The sequence below is a fragment of the Globicephala melas genome, chromosome 14, assembly GCF_963455315.2.
Source record: "Globicephala melas chromosome 14, mGloMel1.2, whole genome shotgun sequence".
NCBI classification, from domain to species: domain Eukaryota; kingdom Metazoa; phylum Chordata; class Mammalia; order Artiodactyla; family Delphinidae; genus Globicephala; species Globicephala melas.
In genome coordinates this window covers 85327995-85342954 of record NC_083327.1, presented here as the reverse complement: position 1 = coordinate 85342954, position 14960 = coordinate 85327995, and the positions used below count along the sequence as shown (strand labels likewise).

The following is a 14960-nucleotide window of genomic DNA, read 5'->3' as shown; positions in this document are numbered from 1 at the left end:
TGCGTTTGCTGTATGTGCAAAACCTCTCCTGTGTGTATTTTCCCTCCCGTTTCGACATCTTTTTCTGTGGGAAGCATGTGTGCCTTAGGTGGTAGCCATGTCCCTCCAGATGGATTGTATTGTGTTTTTAGCAGGTGGCCAAGGAGTGTCACTCCCCCTGTGAACCATCCTTAGGCTTTTTTTACCCCAGGGGGTGGGTTCCCACACACACGCAGACACAGAATAAGTTAGATTCTGACTCCATGCAGCTATCACGTTTTATTCCTCAGAGACCTTTCTTTTCACCGAGACCAGGGAGATATGCGCTCTTTGTAGCCTCTCCCTTCCAGTGAATAGATCTTTCTTGTTTCCTTCTTCCATGGCGACGTAGCCTCTGAAGAGTCCCACTTCTAAGCTGATGTCTCAGCTTCATTTCCCCAACCTGCATGGACCCCAAGCCTCAGGCCGTATCCATGAGCAAGAAGTGAAAGTTGCCTGTGCACTTGGGTGTTGCATTTTGGATCCTCCATGTAACCCGTGACTGTAGGTGCTGTGATTGACAACAAGGCATCGCTTCGTTCCCCTCCTGACCAGATTGTCATTTTACGGTGCATCTGTACAACAATTTTTCATATGCGGAGCTTTCTTGACTTCACTGAAAGCTCTGTGCAGGAAGAAGAGATTGTGAAGTACAGAAAGTAACGAGAAAGTGGCATTCTATCTTTTGAGATAGGAGAACAGCTTAATTTTCTCCTGTCAAACAACTGGGTGTTTTAATAATCCCAGCCTTTTAAAGTCTCAGACTTTTAAGTTTCCTTACATCTTTGACATGATTTCTCTTTGCAATTCCACCCACACCTTATGAGCATAATAATGTGCTAATGCTCTATTCTTCTACTGTGCTTTTTATTCAGAGAATTCCAAGCACTTTATAGACGTTGCCATTTATCCTGACAACACCTTTGCACGCTGTGGAAGCTAGTTGGTTAGTAGAAAAGTCTGTTTAGTGGAAAATGAGGACCAGGTAGCCCAAGTGCGACAACATTGAAAACAAAATATCATATTATCCCATGAATAAGTTCACACAGGTGCAACTAGAAACATAGGAAGAGTCTTCCCCCACTTTCCCAGCTCAAGGAAGCTGTTATTAACCTAAAACAATGTACAAGAAAATACATCACCCTCCTGGATACTCTTCAAAGAAGAGATTTAATATGATAGCTTCTTGCTCGCTTACGTTTTATGTCTCGGGTCTTTATGGGACATATGCCTGGTGAGGTTTTTCAGCAAGACGAGAGCAGGGCTTACTAGGATAATTGTAGCGGGAAAGAAACCAGCACATCTGTAGCACTGACTGACAAGCTGAAGGGCACAGAGGGCGTGCTATTTCTGGAACAGTGCAGGCTTCATTGGCAATAAGAACCCATGGAACTTGGAGCAGGTGGTAGTCAGTCATCCAGACAGTCAACTGGCATCCCAGAGAACTGTCACTGGGAACCAGGGACCTAAGAACTAAAATACCAACGGACTCCTGTAAGACAGTTGTCAAAAGATGAAAGGCTGCCAGGATATCATTTGGAGTTGGCTTAAAACTGTGAAAAACCTGTGGAGTAAAGTAGGGGTTAGGGGCACGAAATAATAGAAGGGCTAAGGCTTTTGCTGTCAGAAAGCTGGTCGTGTTGCTTCAACTGAGTAAACTCTTATCTTCATGTTTCCTGAAAGCTACAGCAAAAAGAGAACAGGATGAGTTAATTCATTCAAAATGAGAGGGTACTCACTATGCGGTCCATCCTGCAGTAGGGCTGGTGCAGCTGTAACTTTCTAATAAAAAAACACTAATTTCCCTGCCAGAAAAGTTAATTTTGTGAGCTTCACATAAAGGGATCTGAAAACCATGGGCGTGTCTTCAGTAGTGGTTTTACCCAATGTATAGAGATATCTTTATTGTCTACTTCTTACCTTGACCCCTGATACCAGGTGAAAACAAAATACTGAGTTTTCTGCAGATCTAATTTCTTGTAAAGGTGATAACTCTTTTTGAGCACTTACTACATACTAGGCACAGTGCTAAGTGTTTTAATGCCTGAACTCATACAGTCCTCACAATAACACAGTGTAGTGTGTCCATCTTGCAGATAAAGAAACTGAGGCACAGGAAGGTTAGATAACTCACCCATTGCCACACTATTGAAAGTGGCAGAGTTAGGGTTCAGACCGAAGTCTTGGCTTTAGAGGGTGGGCGTTTTAGTGCTCTGCAGTGTTTCCTGGACCAGTAAAGCTTGCATAGAGCTTAGAGAATTATCCCTGAGACACACTCAAACTTTGATCCCACGTGACATTTTTATTGGTTTGCTGTTACTGTTTTAAACTAACTATTAGGTTTTCTCTTTATAAAATTAATACTTATTGATGGGAGCAGTTCATTTTTCCACTCTTCCAGTTACTGATGCAAACCCTGGAGTCATTCTTCTCTCTGCTAATTCCCCTCCAGCCAGGCTGGTCTTTGCTATTCCTCCAACACCCAGGCAGACTCTGGCCTCAGGACCTCACACCTGATATTCTGCCCTGCACCCTCCTCCACAAATATTCACAAACCTCCCTCCTTCAATCCCTTCATCTCTGCTCAAATGCCCACCTGGCGAAGGAGGGTCCAGATCCCTCCCCTAAGCTGCAGGCCCCTTCCCAGCATGGCTCTCCTCCGTAGCACCTGCCACCATATCACACCCTGCCTGCCTGGCTCTGTTCCTCTACTGTCTGTCTCTCCCAGGGGCTGAGTTTTGCCTGTCATGTTCTCTGTCACGTCTCCAGGATCCACAGGACCATGGTTCCATCTGGGGATGCGGGGCCATAAGGAGGGGACCCCAGCAGTTTCTGGAGTGTGGTGGTATTGTGTCGCTGGCTTGAGTACATGAGTTCTGAATTATTTGCTCACGTTTTTGTGTGCATGCTATAGTTCGGATAATGCAGAAGACACTCTGGGGTCAGAGGAAGTGATGTATTTGACAGGGGGACCTGAGAATACAGAAGGACTTCAGAGCAAATGTGGTTTTTGGGTTTAGCCTTGTAGAATAAGTGGAACACTCTGGTAGAAATAGAGGAGGGCTGTGCAGGTGCTAAAAAGGAGTGATTTCCATTCAGCTTTGTCTTTGCTTGGTCTCAGGATTCCCTACCCTTTTCTTTTTTTTTTTTTTTAACCCAGTCTTGAGTTTTGAGTGGGCTTAGGGTTGTTTTTTTTTTTTTTGGTCATCTTTTAATTGGAGTGCATCTTCTAATAATTTTTTCAAAAAACGTATACAGGTGTCATATTTATTGAAAATATACACACATAATAAGATATATATATATATATATATATATATATATGTCTATCAGTTGCCTTCAAAACACAGCTTGACTGTATAGATCATTCTATCACAAACAACAGAAATTGCCCCACAGTCTCCAGCTTGTGATGTTATCTAGAAGTCTGAAGCTGGTCTAGTTTGCCCTTAAAATAACTGTAGACTTTTTTCTGCCTGGTAATCCACTGCAGGTATGGTTATCTGAGAACAGATATGAACACTTTCAATATTTGCTCTCCCCTTTACAATTTCTTCAAAATGCCCACCTCTGAGATACTCACCACTGTAGACCTTGCTGAGCATATGGTTTTGAACTGCTTAAATCAGAGGTTTATTAAGACTCTGATTCCGTTAATACAGTGATCACCAGGAACTTTGGACCCATGTGGCTGGGCGCCACGGCTATCCATTGAGTACCCCCATTAGGTGAGTATTGGGTTACTGCCCCCCAGTGGTAGGAGCAGGTGGTGATTATTTATTATTTTGTTATTATCTTTGTCTCCTAACACAATCCTTTTTTAAAAATAGATTTCCAACTCTCCATATTTGAAAAGCCTGCTTTAAGTAATTTATACAAATATTATACTGTTTTATCTCTTCATGTCTGTAAGTTAGAAGGTAAAATCAGGATGGAAAAAATCGGTTATATTTTGGGTATTTTCCATCTGAAGAAGGTTGATATTCAGTTTTACTGAAATTAAATTTTCACTGGAAAGCTTTAAATACATCCATTTGTTCCTGATCTCTCTTTAATTAGCTTCATTCCAAATGACAGGTCTTCATCTTTTATGATAAATGTTTATAACTCTTACATAATATAAATTAGGCAATAAAGAAAGCAGAGTCTCAAAAACTAAGGAGTCAGAGACCAGTCACGCCCCACAGATGTTGATCTGTTTGGTCTAAGAAGTGGTCTAAGTCTCCTTCGGGGATGTCGTTGCCTTTAGATGTTGCACACAGTCTCTCCCAGGTCAAGGCCACCGTTCTCTGTTTTTATTCCAGGGTATTTTACAGTTTTATGTATCTTATCTTCACTCTGGATGGCTTAAAATGCATTTTTGCCTAAATATGTTGTCCTTGCAGCATCCCTCTTTTTTTTACCGTTCCAGCTTTTCCAGCGTTCTCACAGTCATTAGCGTATTACATGTTGGGGGCAGTTTTTCTGCGTGGTGAAAACTGGTGTGTTGGAATTGTGAATGGATTCTTTGTCTTCAAACCATCACATTTCTCAAAATGCGTATTGTTTCTGGCAAACTCCAAGTGGAAGCAGGAAAGCTAATCTTTGTGCTGGGTCAGTGCCATGCACCCACACATCACCTCTGAAGGGAGGGGTGAACCCAGCTTACGTTTGTGCCCTCTTCTCCCGGCACGTGTGCAGATCTGTGAGTTTCTTCTTGTGCCCCAGAAGCTGCTCCAAAGGTGCTTAGAAGAATAGCTGGATAAAGTGCAAGTGGTGGTGTGGACTCTGGTGGGAGGCAAGCTCGAAAGAGTGCCGGCTGCTCTGAGGGCTCCCGCTGGGGGATGACCTTTATTTCTGGGTGCTGGGCGTCAGAAGAAGCCTTGCCCAAGCAGTGTTCCTGGGAACTGCCCCATCTCGTCACTGTCTTATCCCCTGAAAAATGTATGTGTTAGGGGTGGGCGGGGATTCCTTGAACTGTTGGATTTTTGCCTAGTTTTCTGCTGAAGACTAAGGCCTAGTTGTCTGAGAAGAAAAAAATGTAAAATCCCTTTCGGTTTTTTCTCCCCCCTCATCTCATTTTTGCAAACGTACAAAGCAGCTTTGAATTTTGGTCTTTTCAGCAGCATAAGATGAAAAGCAGCTGGACAAAATAAAATGTCTTCATTTTTCTTTAGAAACATGGATTATTCAGGTTATGTTTCATTAAATAAACAAACAGACTAAGATTTTTCCTTGCAGTGATCAAGTGACTGGACAAGAAAGCAAATGATTTATTCATTTCTTTTATAATTTTCGATCTCCTGGCCCTCTTCCTCCTATCTGTTCCCTTCAAATTTCCATAAACATTTTGAATTCTTGAGTGTACCACTGTGGCTTCAGCCTTAGGAAAATAACCAGTGAGCTGGCCCACTCAGGAGACACTCCCAGGGCTATCTGTCAGTTAGGGGCCGGCTTTCTTGTAGTGATTCCTTCCTGGACCCTGAACTCGGTTCAGGGAGAGGGAGGAAGAGGAATATAGGCGTGGAGAATTGTCTTTTTTAGAACATCCCTGGGCCCCTGGAAAGGCCCCTTGTCTTCAGCAGGCATGCGTTGCACACGCTTCACCGGGGGTGGTCTGGGTTCTCTGACAAGCTCTGTGTGCTGCCCTCTGATGTGAGCTCCTGAGATGGAATCATGACACAAAGGTAAGTAAAATTCGGCTGCGCCGTTAGTACGTGGTTTGGAGGAGGAAACTAGTGTCAATTCTCAAGAACTCTCCTCCGTATTAGTCACTGGTCTCCTGTGGTCAGTGCTTGTGTCTGAGGTCAGCCCTCGCTCATGCATGGTGGGGTCCAGTGTGTCGTCATCACAGCTGGGGAAGCGTTTCCTGTCCAGCACGGGGCCCACAGCGCAGACTCTGGCACGGAGGCAGGGTGGATGGAAGGGCAGACATGCCTCAGCGCTCTCTCCTGCTGTGCCCTCAGAAGAACCCTTTCCCTTGGGCTATTGACACAGTGGTGTATCGCATTTTATTCTCACTAGACTTGCCCATCTGTCCTTGGGGTGCTTTCTGTTTTGTTGGTTTGGAGCACGTTTGGGCTTCTCTGTGATCTCCAGTTTGGTCACGAATGAAGTGGAGCGCTTTTCCCAAAGGGGAGTTTCAGCTTGTTTTCCTTTCATAGGCAACTGTGCTTATAAAATACTGTGCTGTGTGTTCAGCTCAGCAGGGGACGTCCTGTGCTAGCCTATGTCCTGATGTCGGGAGGGCCGGGTTTGCCCAGGGAAGCTGATTCTCAGGCTGTGTGGGATCTAACCACTGGATACCCCCAGCCCCGCTCTTACAAGCAAATCAGCAAAGATTACTGGCCCAGAGTCCTTCTAACTTGCAACCACTGGGCTTTTGCAACACCCCGCCCGCCACCTCTCTCCCCATGCTTAGCTCCGTGGTCATCGCTTCAAGTTTTTGCTGACAATGCTTAACTTATATTATCTGAGAACTCATTTATCTTGCTTATCACCAATGTAAAATTTTGAATATTTTCATCTAACTGTTGAGGATAATTCTTTTCCCCAGGAAAAAATTTCTTTGTTTCCTCATTTTTTTTCCCCAACATGATAGTGTTTTCCAGTTCTATAAAATATTTATCAATTTATATATTTGATTGCTTCAGGGAATAGAGGATTGCTGGACTTCCTTTATCTTCCTCCCTCTTTCCCTCCAAGGGCTGGAACGTTGCAGGGCGTGAACATTCTTGTGGGATGAGTTGCCTTTGTTCATTGAAACCCTGGAAATTTGTCCTGTAAATGATGTGACTCCTTGGTTCTTCCTTCCCCTGCCTTGCATGTGTACTGAAGCACAATATATTATATACTTGGGGCTTCCCTGGTGGCACAGAGGTTAAGAATCCGCCTGCCAGTGCAGAGGACATGGGTTCAAGCCCTGGTCTGGGAAGATCCCACATGCCGCGGAGCAACTAAGCCCATGCGCCACAACTACTGAGCCTGCGCTCTAGAGCCTGCAGGCCACAACTACTGAGCCCACGTGCCACAACTCCTGAAGCCAGCACACCTAGAACCTGTGCTCCACAACAAGAGAAGCCAACAAAAACACAACACAACCAAAAATAAAATAAATAAATAAATTTTAAAAATTCTCTTAAATATATATATTATATACTTGTCTATATAAAATCAAGTAGAAATAGAGCTGTTATTCGTAAGAGCATATTCTCTTAGCAGGGAGTGTGAGCCTCTGAAGAAGACAGAGTGTGCTGATGTAACTCAACTTCTGTAGCTTGTACCAGGTAGACAGGATCCTTCAAAACCATTGCACTCATAGCCAGATCCTTCACCAGACAGAGAAACTGCCACATTGAATTTTGCAGACGATGACATGGAGCTGCAGATGACACATCAGACACATGTTGATGGTCAATTGTGGCAGAAAGAGTGTGTCTGTATGGGAAGCAACAAAAGAAGAGCATGGAGGCAGAAAGGTGGTGGCAGGGGATGCCTTCAGTCAAACACTAAGAGGAAGGGATAAGTAAACATGGTTGGTTTTTCCAGTAACTACTGAAAAGCAATGGCAACGTTAAGAAGAATGAGCGTCAAGAAGCAGCCGCACGCTTTAGGGTAAACTGTAACCAGTTCCTCACGCCACACCTGACTGCACGAGTCTCGTGGATGCCACAGGAAATGATCTTAAATGCACAACCTGCAACGGCTCGGTCTTCTCCGTCCCTGAAGAGGGAACCTGCATCTGCCGTGTTGAGAAAGGCGACGCTGGAACCTGATGTTGTCCCCGTGACTGACCGGCAGTCTCCTGACTTCCACGTGTTTAACCTGCTTACTGCGCCCTGTTGTTTTCACTCTGCATTTCCTTCTACCTAATCGCTGGTAATACAAGTAAACCTCATTTGATTATAGCCGTTTCCCAGTAAATGTGGAAATTTGAACAGACTTCCGTTAATTTCCCTTGTAAGTATAGCTTAGAGGAATTATAAGGACCTGGTAGGCGTGATAAAAGAAACTTTGAAATTACACTTGGCATATTCAAAGGCTAAATGACTAGATGGATCTCACGAAGATATCAGAAAGAAACACTACTATATCAGGTTTGTAAAGACAAGATTACAAGCCTGATTTTTAGCTGGTCTTTTTCTAACAGTCTAGTTGGTTACCTATTTGTCTATCAAAATGATGGTAATAGGAATAATAATTTAATTTTGCATTTGTATAGCTCTTCTAATTTTCTCGCCATACTTTTCACATCTGTGACACTCTTGGTCTCAAAAGGGCCCTGAGGAGAGCAGGAAAGATTTCATTAGCTCATTTTATAGATGAAAAATCTGAGCCCCTGGGATATTAGACTTAGAGACTTCTAGTGTCTTTTTCAATTCCAACATCATAATGCTATGAGTTTAAATAAAACTCCAATTTTGCATAGTGAGTATATGGGGAAGTCTGCCAGCGTCTTCCTAGTGTGACCCTGTGTATGCACACAATAAAGGTCATTTTATATGTAGTGGTTTGCTGAATAATCTTCAAAGTTTTATTTTTGATGAACTAACTACATGCTACAAACTTTAAGCCTGTAGCATACACGGAGAAGCCTGAATAGTCCTGATTCTAGAATAGCTTTTACATAGTTCCTGGCATGCATTTCTCAGTGAAATAAAGTTTCTTTTTTTTTCAGCATCTCTCAGAGGAATTTTATTATCTGAATAAAATTCACAGACTGACCACCAAGGGAAAATAAAAAAATAATCAGACCCTTATTTTATTCCTTGTTTGTTCATATACCTTCAAAACTGGCTTAAAAATGTTTAATCAATTTGAGGCAGCTAATCAGAAACAGCATCTGTGTTGTCAACGAAGCTCAAAATGAGATAGTTAAAATTCAGGTCCTACCTTACTTCTGGAAGAGGCTTGAAGTCATGTACTCATTTCCCTGCTGTTTCTAAAATGTAGAATCTAACGTATGGAATTGTTAACAACTATAGCAAAATATGCGGTATTTTGATCACTGGGAGATTCAGAATCTGCACAGCCCACCGGGGGCTTTGGAGGGTGATGGACACAACTTGGATTTCCAGCTGCACTGTTTCCACCTGTGCCCTTGTGAGCACATGCCTCCGCTGAGTGTGAGCACGTGGAATTTCATGGGGAAGGGGACAACGAATGCTCACTCTTTTTGCAGGATATGTCGTGTCATAAATGAAAGGACTCAGAGACCTTTCCATACTAGATAGTAAGCACTCACCCCCATCTCCTGAGAAAGCAAAGGAGAGAGAAAGCAAGGGGAGGGGTGGACAAAGGAGAAATTGGGGTTTGTCTAGAGTGAATCTCAGGAATTGTGATTGCCGTCCAGGTCAGAGTTCCACAGCCTCGCTTGCTGGGGACGCTCACCTCCGCTGAACCGCCACAGCCCATGCGATGGTGTCTCTGGCCACGTCTGCTCTGAAGTCATAGCTGTGTATTTATCCCCTGCCCCGGCTGGATTGTATGTAACTGTAGATAGGAGGCGGACGGCTAAGCATTCACGTTATTGTCTGAAGCGGAGGGTGATGGGGCTGTGTTCATGTTTTGTTTATATTGGATTGAGAGGAATTATTGTGTCGAAGTCAAGCAAAAATGCTGTCCAAATTAAGCTTCTGGGTGGAAAATATAGATTTATTTATTTGGGAACAAATTTCATGAAAGGATTCATAAGGTCGGTGGGCCACATTGTTTTACCTGTGGAGGTGTGACATGATGTGAACTGATTTATCAGCTCAGCAGAAGTAGAGACCCTGAACTTTGTATATACCAGGCTTTGCAGGTGTCTTACCTTACCTGGTATTGTTCTGGCATGAATATGAGTAAAAATGAACCCTCTAACGCTTGTGTCATAGTTATAAACCAGTGGGGCAGGAGTAGGTCGAAGGGAGCCACAGATAATGGTAAATGGGTAGATGTAGCAAGGAACCCGTCATATTTGCTTTATATCACAGCACTGGACATGCCTTGGAAATAGATTTCCATAAAGTTCATCCAGTCTCAAGATGAGGTTAATCTGGTAGAATTACCTGACGTAATCACGTAAATAATTCCTTACCACTCAAAAAATTGCGGGGAAATATATTTGATGAAATATATAAGTTTGTGGTTTAACGCCCATGTAAGAAATCACCTTGGAATCCCTAGGTTTAGAAGGAGTGTAATGCCATGAGAACTGTAATTTAAGCACCAACAATTTGTAACTTGACGTGACAAGATTGTACTCAGTAGTCCTCAGAGGAAATTTTTAACGGCTTTAGTAATTTTATTATTCTCAGCCTCCGTAATTTATATATTAGTATCTTTTTGTATAGACTCTACTCGCTGTATGTTATTTAAAACAATCAGTGAATTAATTAAAGGAAGGAGTACAAACATGCATGAGATGGGTGATATTTGTGGACCAGTGAGTCTACAGATGGGGCTCGCACGCTTACTGGGTGTGAAGCGTGGGAGTGAATGTGGTAGAGGAGGTCAGTGAATGTCCTTCTTGTTCTGTTTATTTTTCCTGCAAAGAAGCTGTTTACCGGCAAAAGCATCTGGATTCTGTGGCTTGTTAATTCACTGTGGACCCCTGACGGTGTCTGGAACCACTTATGATGTCAGTGTGTAAGTGGCATTTAGAGTAAGGGCAGGAATGAAGGGTGACAGAGAAGCCTCCCCAGAGCAGCTGAGAAGTTCAGATCTACCATTCTTAGAAAATTCTCTTGGGTGTTAATTCATGCCCCAAAGTATCATTTACTTGGAAGCACATAAAAAGCAATACAGTGTTTTCAAGTTAAGAAGTAATGAATTGGATTGGGGATGAAATCATTTCTCACCAACCACTTAAATCAAATATTTTTGAAGTGTACTTTCTAGCTCAAGGTTCAGAGGAAGTGATAAAATGCATTAAATCATAAACCCTTCACACTAGAACTTGGTCTCAGCCAACAGGGCAGAAAAGCCATATGACTTTGCCCCCCCCGTTCCCCCCGACAGGGGCCCACTTCTAATCCCAACAGTGCAAGGCAACCCATTTTATTTTTGAATATCTCAATTTGAATTAGAAAGTCCTTTATAATGAGTCAGTCTCTCTCTCCATTTAACTTTTTTTAATCCTCTACATTTAAAAATGTCTAATGTATTGCTGTTCTGTATGATGTTCTAAATTTTTTTTTTTGCGGTACGCGGGCCTCTCACTGTTGTGGCCTCTCCCGTTGCGGAGCACAGGCTCCGGACGCGCAGGCTCAGCGGCCATGGCTCATGGGCTTAGGTGCTCCACGGCATGTGGGGTCCTCCCGGACCGGGGCACGAACCCGTGTCCCCTGCATCGGCAGGCGGACTCTCAACCACTGCGCCACCAGGGAAGCCCCTGTTCTAAATTTTTAAGACTACAGACAGTGCCCACATTATGATGGTTTGGCTTAGCATTTTTCAACTTTACAGTCATGTGAAAGCAATACTCATTCAGTAGAAACAGTACTCCGAATTTTGAATTTTCATCTTTTCCAGGCTAGTGACATGTGGTATCATCTTCTCTCATGATGCTGGGCAGTGTCAGTGAGCTGCAGCTCCCAGTCAGCCCCGAGATCATGAGGGTAAACAACCAGTACACTTAACCATTCTGTTTTTCACTTTCAGTACGGTATTCAATAAATTACATGAGATAGTCAACACTTAACTATAAAACAGGCTTTGTGTTAGGGGATTTTGTCCGACTGCAGGCTAATGTAGGTGTTCTGAGTACATTTAAGGCAGGCCTGGCTAAGCCACAATGTTCAGTGGGTTAGGTGTATTAAATATATTCTCGACTTAATGGTATTGTCAGATGATGATGGGCTTATCAGGTCGTGGCCCCTTCGTCAGTTAAGGAAGGTCTGTGGTTACAGATACCCATACTCTCCATGTGATTGCTCTTTGCCAGTTTCAAGACTCTGCATAAACACAACCAGTGACCTCCTTAGACCTTGGAACTGAGAACGATACTGCATACGTGGCCTGGCCAGAGCAGAGGGTTGGTTGTGACAGTCTTCCGTTTCTTGAGACTGGACTTGCATTTATTCATCCTAAAATTGTATTACAACTCCCTACCTCTAACCAGTCACATCACATCATCTACTGATTTTCTGTGATGGAAGTGAGGACTAACTCTCCTGACACTCACTCCCTCCATGCACCCTCATGAGGTCAGTGTGTTGAGATCTCAGTTATTGGCTAACGTGGTGGCATTTGCGTTATTTGGTCCATGTAAATATTCCTCATGCCTGAGCCCAATAGGGTACCTGGATTCCATTTCTTCTCTTGCATCACCTTTATTTTCCCTTCAATTAGTATTAACCTTGTTTTATGGGTGCTTTGTGTTTTAGCTATATCTTAGTTTGGATTTTTTTTTTTCCAGATGCTCTAACAGATTTGTCACAGCTAACAATACAGTTTCCAAATTTATTCCAAACATGTTTAAAGCACGGTACTAGCTCGGTGGTCTTTTCCCTTGGAGCACTCCCCCACCACCTTTAGCTCTGACCCACCGGAAGGGCTACATGTGTTGCACGCCTGCTGCCCTGGGAGCCCCTATCATCGTCAACCTGGGACAGACCTTGGGAGCTCCCACTGTCTCGTGTTTCTCTTTTCCTTAGTGTGCTCCCTCACTTTGTCAGATCCCATCGTCTAGTGACTTTCTGACCAAGAGTACCTGGGAGATAAACGTTTTGAGACTGTGTATGTCTAAAGATACCTTTTTTCCTCCCTCCATGATATTTTCAACGGATACAGAATTCCAGGTTGAAACTCCTTTTTCATCTGAGCTCTGGACACTTCACTCCACTGTCTTCTAGTGTCCAGTAATGTTCTTGAGGAAGAGAACACCATTCTCCTTCCCTTTCCTGTGTTTGTGGCCCCTTTCCTTCTCTGGGAGCTCTTGGGCTCTGTTCTGGATCTCCACTGATAATAAATTTCACAGTGATGTGTCTTGGTCTCTTTAAATTTATTGTTCCAGGCATGTGATGTACCATACAGTACAGAGACTTGGATGCTTCAGCCCTCGGTTATTTTCCTGTATTATTTCTTTGATAATTTCTTCTGTTGTTGTTCTTTCTGTGTTGAATGAATCCTTATATTTTCTTATGTTTTCTCTTCTTTCGCTATTTTTGTATTTTTGCTCTACTTTCTGAGAGAGTTCTTCAGTTTTATCCCTGAAATTCTCCACTGATTTGTACCATTTTTAATATTCTATTTTTAAAAACTCCCTTCTCTAGTTGTTCCTTTTATAGCATTCTTTTTACCATGAATGTAATATATTTTCTTCTCTCTCTGAGAATATTATAGTGTTAAGAACTGTTTTCCTCCCTGTGTGGTCTCTTTCCAAGGTTCTTTAAACTATTTATTATTTTAGCCTCAGTCTTCTGTGTTGGAAGCTTTCCTTGATTATCATATTATCCTTCATCATCCTTTCCTACTGAAGAGTGAGGCGCTGAAAGCCAACAGGACGCTCCAGCGAAGTGGGGAGGAGAGTCAGCGATCTTGGTCTGGTGAGCTTGCTGTAGAGTGACTGCCTAGGGACACCCTCACAAACGTCAGAACGTGTAGGTCTTTTCCTTGGTACTGTTCGGTTTCTTCAGGGAAAAGTGTTCCTGTGTCTTGTCGGGGCAGGGGTGGGGCAGGAGGATACCCCTGGAAGCGTGCACTCCAGCAGCAGGATGGGGGGAGGCAGTTGGGGCAGTGGTGGGCACCTTAGAGTCTGAAACACTGAAATGCTGACTCTCCCTGTGTTCCTGTCGGTCTAGAGCTTCAGCTCTGCCCTCCTGCATGTACAGTGTTCTGAGTCCTCTATCCAGTCAGTGTGTCTGAGTTTAGAGTCTCTCTGGTTTAGTTTGTCCCAAGAATAAATCCTCTGTTTCTTCTAGGGATGGGGGAAAGTACCTGAGGGGCTAGACTCTCAATGTAAGACTTTCAGTCCAACCCCCCTTGTTTAAATCAATGTCTCAATTCTTAGAAATACGTCCTTATCACAGCTTCCATCTGAAAATTATGGAAAATTCACAGCAGGACCTAAAAATCTTGCTGTGACCCCACTGGCTTGGCATTGAGAGTGGGAAAGATGCTGGCCACGCACGGAGAATGATTATAGAATGTGTGAGAGTCAGGGTGAGAACCTTAAGGAAGAGCTTCACTGAGCACGCGGGAGGCGGAGCTGGGCCTGAGGACCAGGGATAAATATGCTGAATCCCCAGGACAGAGAGCGAGAACACTTATTACTGTGAGTGTAACACAGACAGGTTTACTTTCATACGTTTGTGTTAAGGAATTTCCTCCAAGGGTTTACTTTCAGTGCTTGGTTTGTCAGGACATGTACTAAAACTGGAACTATACAGAGAAGGTGAGCATGGCCCGTGTGCAAGGGTGACAAGTAAATTTGTGCCATATTTTACATTTTCAAAGAAATTAACTCAAAGTTGACCAAATACCTAAACATGTGAGCTAAAACTATAAAACTCTTAAGAAAAAATAAAGGAGAAGAGCTCTATGACATTGGATTTACAGTGATTTCCTGGGCATGACACCAAAAGCATGGACAACAATGACAAAAGAAAGGGATAACTTGGACTTCATCAAAATTTAAAACTTTTAATTTGGGGCACAATAAAAAAGAGTGAAAGGCAGCCCACAGAATGGGACAAAATATTTGCAAATCATATATCTGATAACGGATTGATATCCAAATTGTGAAAAGCACTCCTACAACTCAACAACAACAACAAAAAACAACCTGATTAAAAAATGGGCAAAAGACTTGGATAGACATTTCTCCAGAGAAGATATACAGATGTCCAGTAAGCACATGAAAAGGTGCTTAACATCACTGAGCATTAGAGAAATGCAAATCAAGACCACAATGAGATACCACTTCACATCCCTTAGGATGGCTGTTTTAAAAAAAAAGGGGTGGGGGAAACAAAATAACA

The 14960-nt window shown here is 43.1% G+C and overlaps 1 protein-coding gene and 1 non-coding gene across 5 annotated transcripts in view; both read left to right on the top strand.

Annotated features, from left to right (window-relative positions):
* The window catches only part of PDE10A (phosphodiesterase 10A), a 584018-nt gene that overhangs the window by 220819 nt on the left and 348239 nt on the right, over positions 1-14960 (top strand). The gene's annotated exons all lie outside the window — the stretch shown is intronic.
* On the top strand, positions 14326-14432 carry LOC115851564 (U6 spliceosomal RNA). The gene has a single exon (XR_004038842.1). It is a non-coding gene; the product is annotated as a U6 spliceosomal RNA (small nuclear RNA).